The sequence below is a fragment of the Bufo bufo genome, chromosome 4, assembly GCF_905171765.1.
Source record: "Bufo bufo chromosome 4, aBufBuf1.1, whole genome shotgun sequence".
Taxonomy (NCBI): domain Eukaryota; kingdom Metazoa; phylum Chordata; class Amphibia; order Anura; family Bufonidae; genus Bufo; species Bufo bufo.
The window spans coordinates 176,674,383-176,686,630 of NC_053392.1; positions in this window are offsets into that span (position 1 = coordinate 176,674,383).

Here is a 12,248-nt window from a genome sequence, read left to right on the forward strand (position 1 = left end):
GACACTGAGAAAGGAATGCTGAGCTACAAACTTCAGGTTACCAGCCCATCGACAAGGAAGCCAGCTGGACGACTGAGTCACAGACCCTGGGCGACCAGCCTTTGGCCAGGGTACCAACCTTCTCAGAGAGAGAGATAAGGACAGCTAGCTCAGGTCTTTCCTCAGGATGAAACTTTTTTCTGCCCAGTAGGAGACTGGAAAAGCCAGCTCAGTGTATTGTTTTGCATTTAAGTTCTTCCAGTAAAGAAGCACACTGGTTTACTGCAGACACTGACTCTCTGAAAATATCTCCCATTGGGGTGCACCACGCCTTACCATCACGTCCGCAGAGCAGCAACACGTGGTGACCCAGCATAGCTTTAGGACCACCCCAAACCCGGCCACTGTACATGTGCCTTAACTATCACTGCCCATCACCATGCCTATCTAACTTTATACACACATGCATCTTTGCTGCTCAGTAGAACAGAAGACAGACTCTCCATAGCAACACTTACAGCTTTACTAAGCAGTCTCTTTACAACCTGTTTTCTTGTACAAAGAAATCTATTTCCCTAATAAAGTATTTTACAAAGAAGGTTTAACATCCCTGTCCCTATACTGTATTAGGCATAAACTGAACTGACAGCTACACTAATCACAGGGCTGAATGCTCATATAAAGCCCAGATCAATTGTACAGATCAATTTTGAGTGAGCTGTTCTTTTCTGGGCTACTAGCAGGTAGAGAATTGATTGTACGCCACATTATGTAATGGTAGTATAACAGTGAGTGTTATATTGCCTAAACAGTGACAAGTATACTACACATAGCATTTATTCTAGCAAGTTCTCATGTTGTATAATTCCCATCACCAGACCAACACACTCATATGGAATAACTAAAGCAAACTTTCAGAACAGTCTACAAATGAAACATTTATGGATTTACTGAAGTGTCATTTATTTCTGTCTTTTTTTAGAAGACATCTTGTCATTTTATGAAATATTTATTGTATAAATTCTGAAAGCCTGCCTTGATGTAACATGCAAAATTTATATTTTCCAACACTTAATTCACTGATCGATGGCTCATAGGAGCTTCACAGTGAAAGACAGAAGCAGTTGTTTCTATCTTCTGGCTAAGGAGTTACCTAGAGATTTGTGTTATCTTGAGTTTATCTCAGGCATGCTTTTGATTTCATGAGCCGTAAGCTGAGATGCACTATGTAAGATGTATAAAGGGGCACAGAAAGCTATTTCCGTCTTTTTTTTCTGAGCTCTGCTCTCTATAAATAGCTGCAGCTATTATGAGACTGTCCTAGGGGCATTACATTATTGACGCACTTTGATGTCCTGCTTACTTGTGTTCCCAACTTCTGAATTACATATTGATATCACTAGAGATGTCCCATACTATTCGCCGGCGAACAGTTCCCGGCGAACATAGCTTGTTCGCGTTTGCCGCGGCGGACGAACATATGCGATGTTCGGTCCGCCCCCTATACATCATCATTGAGCAAACTTTGACCCTGTACCTCACAGTCAGCAGACACATTCCAGCCAATCAGCATACCTTCCCTCCCAGACCCTCCCACCTCCTATCAAAAAGCAAGGACAGCATCCATCTTAGATTCATTCTGAAGCTGCAGTGTCACAAATTTGACTAAGTTGTAATTGCAATGCGATTAATACAGGTTATATTAATCACATTGCGAATTCAACTTAGAGCTGGGTTCCTAATGGTTGTATTGCTAGAATATAACGAAGATTGAGAATATAGTGCTATATTCGTTATATTCGTCAATTCTAGCAATACAACCATTAGGAACTCAGATCTAAGTTGTAATCGCAATGCGATTAATACAGGTTATATTAATCGCATTGCAAATTCAACTTACCACACTCTGTGTCAACTACGTAATTTTCCATGGGAGTTTTGCCATGGATCCCCCTCCGGCATGCCACAGTCCAGGTGTTAGTCCCCTTGAAACAACTTTTCCATCACTATTGTGGCCAGAAAGAGTCCCTGTGGGCTTTAAAATTCGCCTGTCTATTGAAGTCTATGGCGGTTCGCCCGGTTCGCGCGTTCGCAAAAATTTGCGTAAATTCGTGTTTGCCATTCGCGAATGGAAAATTTTATGTTCGTGACATCTCTAGATATCACTAGCTGCATATTATATTCTAAGCAACAGAGCCAACAAACCTCTCAAGATCATACAAACCGGATTCCAAAAAAGTTGGGACACTATACAAGTCGTGAATAAAAACTGAATGCAATGATGTGGAGGTGCCAACTTCTAATATTTTATTCAGAATAGAACATAAATCACGGAGCAAAAGTTTAAACTGAGAAGATGTACCATTTTAAGGGAAAAATATGTTGAATCAGAATTTCATGGTGTCAACAAATCCCAAAAAAGTTGGGACAAAGCCATTTTCACCACTGTGTGGCATCTCCCCTTCTTCTTACAACACTCAACAGACGTCTGGGGACCGAGGAGACCAGTTTCTCAAGTTTAGAAAAAGGAATGCTCTCCCATTCTTGTCTAATACAGGCCTCTAACTGTTCAATCATCTTGGGCCTTCTTTGTTGCACCTTCCTCTTTATGATGCGCCAAATGTTCTCTATAGGTGAAAGATCTGGACTGCAGACTGGCCATTTCAGTACCCGGATCCTTCTCCTACGCAGCCATGATGTTGTGATTGCTGCAGAATGTGGTCTGGCATTATCTTGTTGAAAAATGCAGAGTCTTCCCTGAAAGAGATGACGTCTGGATGGGAGCATATGTTGTTCTAGAACCTGAAGATATTTTTCTGCATTGATGGTGCCTTTCCAGACATGCAAGCTGCCCATGCCACACGCACTCATGCAACCCCATACCATCAGAGATGCAGGCTTCTGAACTGAGCGTTGATAACAACTTGGGTTGTCTTTGTCCTCTTTGGTCCGGATGACATGGCGTCCCAGATTTCCAAAAAGAACTTCGAATCGTGACTCGTCTGACCACAGAACAGTCTTCAATTTTGCCACACTCCATTTTAAATGATCCCTGGCCCAGTGAAAACGCCTGAGCTTGTGGATCCTGCTTAGAAATGGCTTCTTCTTTGCACTGTAGAGTTTCAGCTGGCAACGGCGGATGCCACGGTGGATTGTGTTCACTGACAATGGTTTCTGGAAGTATTCCTGAGCCCATTCTGTGATTTCCTTTACAGTAGAATTCCTGTTTGTGGTGCAGTGTCGTTTAAGGACCCGGAGATCACGGGCATCCAGTATGGTTTTACGGCCTTGACCCTTACGCACAGAGATTGTTCCAGATTCTCTGAATCTTCGCATGATGTTATGCACAGTTGATGATGATAGATGCAAAGTCTTTGCAATTTTTCGCTGGGTAACAACTTTCTGATATTCCTCCACTATCTTTCTGCGCAACATTGTGGGAATTGGTGATCCTCTACCCATCTTGGCTTCTGAGAGACACTGCCACTCTGAGAAGCTCTTTTTATACCCAATCATGTTGCCAATTGACCTAATTAGTGTTAATTGGTCTTCCAGCTCTTCGTTATGCTCAAATTTACTTTTTCAAGCCTCTTATTGCTACTTGTCCCAACTTTTTGGGGATTTGTTGACACCGTGAAAATTGGAATCAACTTATTTTTCCTTTAAAATGATACATTTACTCGGATTAAACGTTTGATCTGTCATCTACGTTCTATTACAAATAAAATATTGACATTTGCCATCTCCACATCATTGCATTCAGTTTTTATTCACAATTTGTTTAGTGTCCCAACTTTTTTGGAATCCGGTTTGTATTTACAGAAGTTTTCACCTTGCCTATTAAAGAGAACCTAAGTGATAAAAATTTGAGGCACTCAGTCTGGAAGTTTTGCAATTCAAATGTGTTTTTTATTTTTTCATTTTTCTGCATCATCCATATGCCCGTGGTAAATTAAGGAATAACAGATTATTTCTGACCAGACGTTTCAGTCACGGTGGACCTTCATCAGTGGTCATGTTATCTGTGTACTGGATAAAGGTTTGCCTGGGCGCTGGATGCAGACAGGCAAACCTTTATCCAGTACACAGATAACATGACCACTGATGAAGGTCCACCGTGACCGAAACGTCTGGTCAGAAATAATCTGTTATTCCTTAATTTACCACGGGCATATGGATGATGCAGAAAAGTGAAAAAATAAAAAACACATTTGAATTGCAAAACTTCCAGACTGAGTGCCTCAAATTTTTATCACTTGGATACGGCCTATTAAGCCCTTGATCGGCACCGGTGATACTACTTGAACAGAGTGCGGTTCCTCACTTCTCTACATATTAAAGAGAACCTGTCCCCATTCCTGCCTGATAATGGCTAATTGTAGTCAAAACATTGCATCACTGCATGTCCTCACTTTTGCCTTCAACGTGTGCTGCCTTCTTTTGTCTTTTAAGTTATTATTTTTATTATTTATGTCCAAGGGGTGTGTCCCCATATAGTCTGACATTGACTATTGCTTATTGGACAGTGTGAAAGTATGCAAGGACATACCGCCAACTGTTGTAGATGAGCACAGTTTAGTATCAAAATACTGACAATATCAGTACTGGGTTACTAGTGTTTATTGATGATGTGACTGAAGACAGAAGCAGCTGGATGAATTCTGAAGTGTACAGGTCTAAACATTTCTGCTCAGATTCAATAAAATGCAGCAAGACTGATTGGATGGCGCATCACTGTACAGTTGGACAATGACCCAAAGTTTACTGCTAAAGCAACCCAAGAGTCAATCACCAGATCTCAACCCAATTGAGCATACATTTCACTTGCTTAAGACAAAACTTAAGGTAGAAAGACCAATAAACAAGCAACAACTGAAGAAAGCTGCAGTAAAGGGCTGGCAAAGCATCCCAAAGTAGGAAACCCAGTGTTTGGTAATGTTCATGGGCTTCTTCAGGCAGTCATGGCCTGCAAAGTATTCTCTACAAAGTATTAAAAATTAACATTTTATTTATAGTAATGTCAATTTGTCCAATTTCTTTTCAGCACCTTAAATGAAGAGGATTTTTTATTTTTAAAAAAATGGTTGCAATTCCTAAATGTTTCACAGGATATTTTTTTCAACCCCTTGAATTAAACCTGAAAGTTGACATTTCAATTGCATCTCGGTTGTTTCATCTCAAAATCAATGTGGCGGCATGCTGAGCCGAAATCATGAAGACTGTGTTACTATCCAAATATTGTTATGTATTTTATATGTTACATGGCTATATGTACCAATAAAGACATGGATGGCAAGGGTTAACCAGGTAACCCGGTTAACCTTCTTGTTAGGAGTGGGCTGGTCCTGCTTACTGGCAGGAGGGGGAGTTCCTGTTCAGATACAAACTGGAAAGAAAGCATACATATGGGCTCCTATTCCTACAGATTCTCAGGAGAAATTAACCCTATCCTAAGCCTCAAGAGATTCATTAAGAAGACAGTAGAGTGAACAGCTACATGCAGCATTTGAAAACACTGCTGTGAGGTGAGGGACTATAGCCAAGACGCCCATCACCCAGAATGTTACTAGGCCAGCTCCACCTAAATGCTAAATTCTCAGCTATCTAGTCTGCCTCCATATTCCTTACTGGTACCAGAAGATTGCACTTCAAATCTACTGCTATTGAATGTATGTGAAATTCCATGTTGCACTTAGTAAAAAGACTTTGTTACATTTAACTCTGGCCTCATTCTTCAATACTACATTTTCACAAGCTTTTAGAATTCTGAGTGCTGAATTATGAATCTATACTACTAATACTTCAGTATTAAGAAATACAAACAAAGTCTGATATATATATATATATATATATATATATATACAGTATCTCACAAAAGTGAGAACACCCCTCACATTTTTGTAAATATTTTAATGTATCTTTTCATGGGACAACACTGAATATGACGCTTTGATAGAAGGTAAAGTAGTCAGTGTACTGCATGTATAACATATAAATTTGGTGTGCCCTCAAAATAACTCAACACACAGCCATGTCTAAACCGCTGCCAACAAAAGTGAGTACACCCTTAAGTGAAAATGGCTAAATTGTGCCCTATTAGACATTTTCCCTCCCCGATGCCATGTGACTCGTTAGTCTTACAAGGTCTCAGGTGTGAATGGAGAACAGGTGTGTTAAATTTGGTGTTATCGCTCTCACACACTCTCATACTGGTCTCTGGAAGTTCAACATGGCACCTCATGGCAAAGAACTCTCTGAGGATCTGAAAAACAGAATTGTTGCTCTACATAAAGATGGCCTAGGCTATAAGAAGATTGTCAACACCCTGAAACTGAGCTGCAGCATGGTGGCCATGACCATACAGCGGTTTAACAAGACAGGCTCCATTCAGAATAGGCCTCGCCATGGTCGACTAAAGAAGTTGAGTGCATGCATTGTTGAGTGCTGCCAGCATTGCTGCAGAGGTTAAAGGGGTGTGGTCAGCCTGTCAGTGCTTAGACCATACGCTGCACACTGCATCAAATTGGTCAGCTTGGCTGTTGTCCCAGAAGGAAGCCTCTTCTAAAGATGATGCACAAGAAAGCCTGCAAACAGTTTGCTGAAGACAAGAAGACTAAGAACATGGATGACTGGAACCATGTCCTGTGGTTTGATAAGACCAAGATAAACTTATTTGGTTCAGATGGTGTCAAGCATGTGTGGAGGCAACCAGGTGAGAAGCACAAAGACAAGTGTGTCTACAGTCAAGCATGTTGGTGGGAGTTTCATGGTTTGGGGCTGCATGAGTGCTGCCGGCTGTGGGGAGCTACAGTTCATTGAGGGGTCCATGAACGCCAACATGTACTGTGACATACTGAAACAGAGCAGCCTCCAAGGCGACCACTGCCTTGCTAAAGAAACTGAGGGAAAAGGTGCTGAACTGGACAAGCATGTCTCCAGACCTAAACGCTATTGAGCATCTGTGGGGCAACCTCAACCGGAAGGTGGAGGAGCGCAAGGTCTCTAACATCCACCAGCTCCATGATGTTGTCATTGAGGAGTGAAAGATGATTCCAGTGGCAACCTGTGAAGCTCTAGTGAACTCAATGCCCAATAGTGATAAGGCAGTTCTGGAAAATAATGGTTACCTCACAAAATATTGACACTTTGACACAATTTATTCATTTTCACTTAGAGGTGTACTTACTTTTGTTGCCAGCTGTTTAGACATTAATGGCTGTGTGTTCAGTTATTTTGAGGGCACATCAAATTTACACTGTAATACAAGCTGTACACTGACTACATTGTATCAAAGTGTCATATCTTCAGTGTTGTCCAATGAAAAGATATAATAAAATATTTACAAAAATGTGAGGGGTGTACTCACTTTTGTGAGATACTGTATATATATATATATAGTGGGGTTTTGCTCTGGTAGACAGGCTAGCGGACGCAGTATAGAGGCAATCACAAAGTCTTTAACTTAAACAGTTCGGTGTTTATTCACACATAAGGAAACACAAAATGACCATTCACAGTCTTGGTGTTTGTTCACACTATGCAATGTCCATAGAATAAAATCTTCACATGGTTAGCAGTCTTTCCCCCAGCCGTCCACAGCAGGCTTTATGTGCCTGCATTCCAGCATGCGGCTTTCAAACCTTTAGCACGGCACCAATTCACAGATCCCAAAACAGAGTCCCCACAGCTTCCCTGTCAGATGGAGGATCATCCACACCCAGCTGAGACTGCTGGCTGGGTTTTATATAGGTCAATAAAGCCCCGGCCTGAAGCGCGGGGAGAAGCCACACACCCAGCACTTTGGCTACTCCCAGTAAGAGCCGGCCAGGATCGATTCTACAGCCATGCTAACAGCAAACAGTGTCAATCAGCACTAGCTGCCGCAGATACTTAAAACTACCAGCTCTTACCTCACCGAGGCCAGGAACCTCGGTGACACATACCTTCCACCAAAAATATAAACGCAACACTTTCGGTTTTGCTCCCATTTTGCATGAGCTGAACTCAAAGATCTGAAACATTTTCTACATACACAAAAGACCCATTACTCTCAAATCTGTCTAAATTGCATGATTTTCCTATTTTATGACGTAAAGTCATGATTTTATGAAAGACACGGAGGCGAGTATTGCTATCCCTTTCTTTACTGTCCACCAATAGCAGCAAAGAACAAAACATAAGGAAAAAAGGTAACCATAGTAACAGGCCCCTCCCCACCCTAATCCAGTATAATAACCCCAACGTCCTTAGGCTTTTCCTCTTTCTTTGGAGCGATGCCAGCAACTCAATGCTAGGAACTCCACACATTCTTCATTATTCACCGAACTTTCAACTTCACGGAACTGGAAAACACCGCCTCAAACTGGTGAACTCGGTAACTGGAGCCATCCAACTCAGCAACTGTACCCAACTATTAGGGTCCTGACTGCCATGACGAATCACCCTGAAAAATAAGAGACAGGAAATTTGGAATTACACCCGACTCGGGCGAACGTCCCTGTGGATGAAGATACTTAATTAAATGAATTAATCAACACAAGGGACAAACAATATCTTTGAAACAAAGAGTCTAACGGGTAAATATCTCTGACACAAAGAGCATAACAGGAAATAACACTGAGACAAAAAAAAAACGGGTGGGTAAGGGCGGGGCAATACTCGCCTCAGTGTCTTTCATAAAATAGGAAAATCATGCAATTTTATTTCAAGACACGGAGGCTCCAATCGCGAGTTCAAAGCTGTTCCATCACAGACGAGAAGGCGTGTTGAGGCAGATGAAAGTAGAATTCCCTGAAGGTAGATACCCTGGACCAGTCTGCCAACCTCATGACATCCTCCAGTTTTGCTCCCGCTACCAGCATGGAGGTAGCGGCCACCCGTCTAGTGGAGTGAGCCGTGAACACCGCAGGGTCCACTCCTGCCAAGGAGAAAACCCACTTAACCCAACGAGCCAGCGTGGTGCTGGTGACGGGCATGAATGGACGACGGAAAGAAAGAAAAAGTTGGGGAGAAGCTGGGGAGTGATGAGTCAAAGTACGAGCCTCGTACTCTTTGAGGCAAGCCACCGGACAGAGCGTCGGGGCTGAAGGGAACGTGGGATAATGCACCATCCTGATATGCATCTTGGTACGACGAGTGATGTTGAAAGTGACGCCCTCTGGTGTGAAAGAACGGGCGTCGTAATCCAGAGCTCTGACATCAGATACTCTCTTGCAAGAAATGAGGCATAGAAGAGTAACAAGTTTGGCAGATAACTGACGCAGGGAGAGGTCCGAATTAGACGGCCAGGTGCGAAAAAGGACAGAACACAAGACACGTCCCAGGTAGTGGAGAACCGAGGCCTTGGAGGCCGAGCAAGGCGGGACCCCCGAAGAAGACGGCATACCAGGGGGTGTCGGCCAGCCGAACAGCCATCAAAACCCAGTTGAGCTGAAGAAATAGCCGACCTAAACAGATTAATCATGCGGTATGCCTTGCCCGCTTCGAATAAAGACGACAGGAACTGTAGAATTTCCACTACAGGAGCCGTAAAGGGATCCAAGTCCCGTGCCAAGCACCAGCTAGACCAAGCTCTCCAGGCTGCTCTATAAGATTTTCTGGTGCCGGGAGCCCATGAGTCCTTCAAAAGGCGTCGAGTCGTCTCCGAAATTCCCTGGATTGTCCAAGGATCCCCGAGATCTTGCAAGCTAGGAGCCGTAGAGAGCCTTCCAGAATGAGGGGGTGTTCCAGTCCTAACGGTCCCAGCAGGAGACCTCTGAAGTATGGCAGGAGAAATGGCGTGTCCACCGCCAGCTCTAGTAATTGGGGAAACCACGATTGGGTGTTCCAGAAGGGGACCACCATGACCAGGTTAGCCAATTGTTGGTGCACTTGGTTCAGGACCCGCGGGATCAAGGCAAACGGTGGAAAGGCGTACATAAGTGAACCCGACCAATCCTGTAGAAAGGCGTCGACCGCCGTCGCGTCCGGGCGCCAGCTGAAGAAGTGAGGCAGTTGGGCGTTGAGGCGGGAAGCAAAGAGGTCGGTAGAGAAGGGTCCCCAGTGAGATTAAATAGAAGCGAACACCTTTTCGTCCAACTTCCAATCGCTGCCGTCCCTGAGGTAGCGATATTTCCAAGTAAGTGTTGTGGAGTCCCGGAAGGTATTCCGCCAATACCACAATGTCTCTGGACAGACAAAACTACCAGAAATCTTTCGCCAGCTGAGACAGACTACATAGCGGAGTGGGTGCCACCCATAGAGTTGACGTACCAGACTGCTGAGACGTTGTCCACTCGCAACCTTATGCATGCCTTGGCTAGTCCGTTCGCAAAGCTGCGAATCGCGAAGGATCCCGCAAGAAGTTCCAGAACGTTGATATGTAGTCTGGTCTCGTCCTCCGACCAACGTCCTCCGGTGGTCATGCCGTCACAGTGAGCGCCCCAACCTCTGAGGCTGGCGTCCGATTCCACTGTAAAGTCTGGTACGGGGCCAAAGATTGCCTTGCCGTTCCAGGCCGAAAGATTGTGGATCCACCGCAACATCTCGTCTCCACATCCAAAGAGACGAGGTCTGCGTACGAAGCTCGCGCGTGTAGGTGAGAGATCTTCAAGCGCTGTAGGGCTCGGTAATGCAGCAGAGCTGGGAAGACTGCTTGAATAGAGGATGCCAGGAGGCCGATAAGCCAGGCCAGGTGGCGCAGTGAAATCTGTGGTACTGTTAAAGAGCGGCATAACTCCCTGCGGATGGAGAGGATTTTCTCTCGAGGGAGACGAAGAGTTGCCGTGGACGAATCCACGGTGAAACCCAGGAAGACTATGGTACGAGAGGGTACCAGCACCGATTCTTCCCGGTTGAGGAGAAACCCCAGACGTGACAAGAGATTCATAGCCCAGTTCAGATGTTTGAGGAGTATGGATCCTGGGTCATGATGAGGATGTCGTCCAAGTAGATTATGAGACGCACCCCTCGACTGCGTAGCCAAGCCATAGCTGGACGCATAAACTTGGTGAAGCACCAAGGAGCGGACGATAGGCCGAAGGGGAGATATGTGAACCGCCAAATGTTCCCCTTCTAAATGAAGCGCAGGAGGTCCCTGGAAGCTTCCGACACCGGGACTGTCAAATACGCGTCTTTGAGGTCGAGCTTCACCATCCAATCTTGTTGGAGAAGGAGGTCCCTGAGGAGATGAATCCCTTCCATCTTGAAATGGCGGTATCGCACAAACGCGTTTAAGGCCCGGAGGTTGATTACTGGGCGCATTTGACCTCCTTTCTTCTCTACCAGGAAGATGTTGCTGATAACCCCCGACAGAAGGTCTGGAGCAGGTTCCACCGCTCCTTTCCGGTAGAGGTCTGACAGTTCCTGGTCTATCAGGGTTTGTGACTGATGGGAGGTAACCATGGGATGAGGGGGAGGAAGAGAGACAGGGGGGTTTACAAATTCTATGTGGAATCCCTGAACTGTAGAGAGTACCCACGGGTCCGAGGTGATGCTGGACCAGACATGAGAAAAAAGACGGAGTCTCCCCCCTACACAAACCTCAGAAGAAAGAAGAGGAAGAAGGACCTTACCGTAAGGTCTTCTTGAAACCGAGGAACCTCTGTAGCCCCTGAAGCGGCCTGGACCTCCACGAGAGGGGAAAAATGTAGTGGGTTGTCTCGCCTCATGGTAGTTGGACCGTTGTGCGAAGGACCTCTGTGTGAAGGAGCCTCGACCCGAGCCCCTCGACCCAAGCCCCTGGAACTGCCGGCCCTGGTAGAAACCCTACCTGGAAACACCCTCTTCATTCTTCATGGAGGACTGGGCTTTATCTAAAGCCGCGAAGGTGCCAACAAAACGGCCCATATACTTAATGAAAGAGTCCCCAAAGACTAAACCTTGGGCATCCTTACCTGCCTCTGTAAGGGCAAGGTTGGTCAATTTAGGCTCTATCTTAAAAAGAATGGCCTTGCGCCTCTCTATAGAGAGCGATGCGTTGACATTACCTGCCATGCAAATGGCTCTTTGAACCCAGCCCCGGAGTTCCTCAGGGTCAACATGGCCATTTTCCAACCTAGCGGCTTCCGCCAGTTCAAAAATTCTGGCCAAGGCGCCAAAAATGTCCAGGAGCTTGTCCTGACATGATTTTAAGGCTGATTCTAGACCCCTGCGGGGGTTCCAGCTGGATTTGGCCAGGAATTGCGCCATTTTAGGATCCACCATTGGGATTTCACAGACCTTATTGGGTATAATAGGTCTTGGGCATTCCACCCGAAGTTTGTTGCGGGCCTCTTTACTAAGGGGGCACC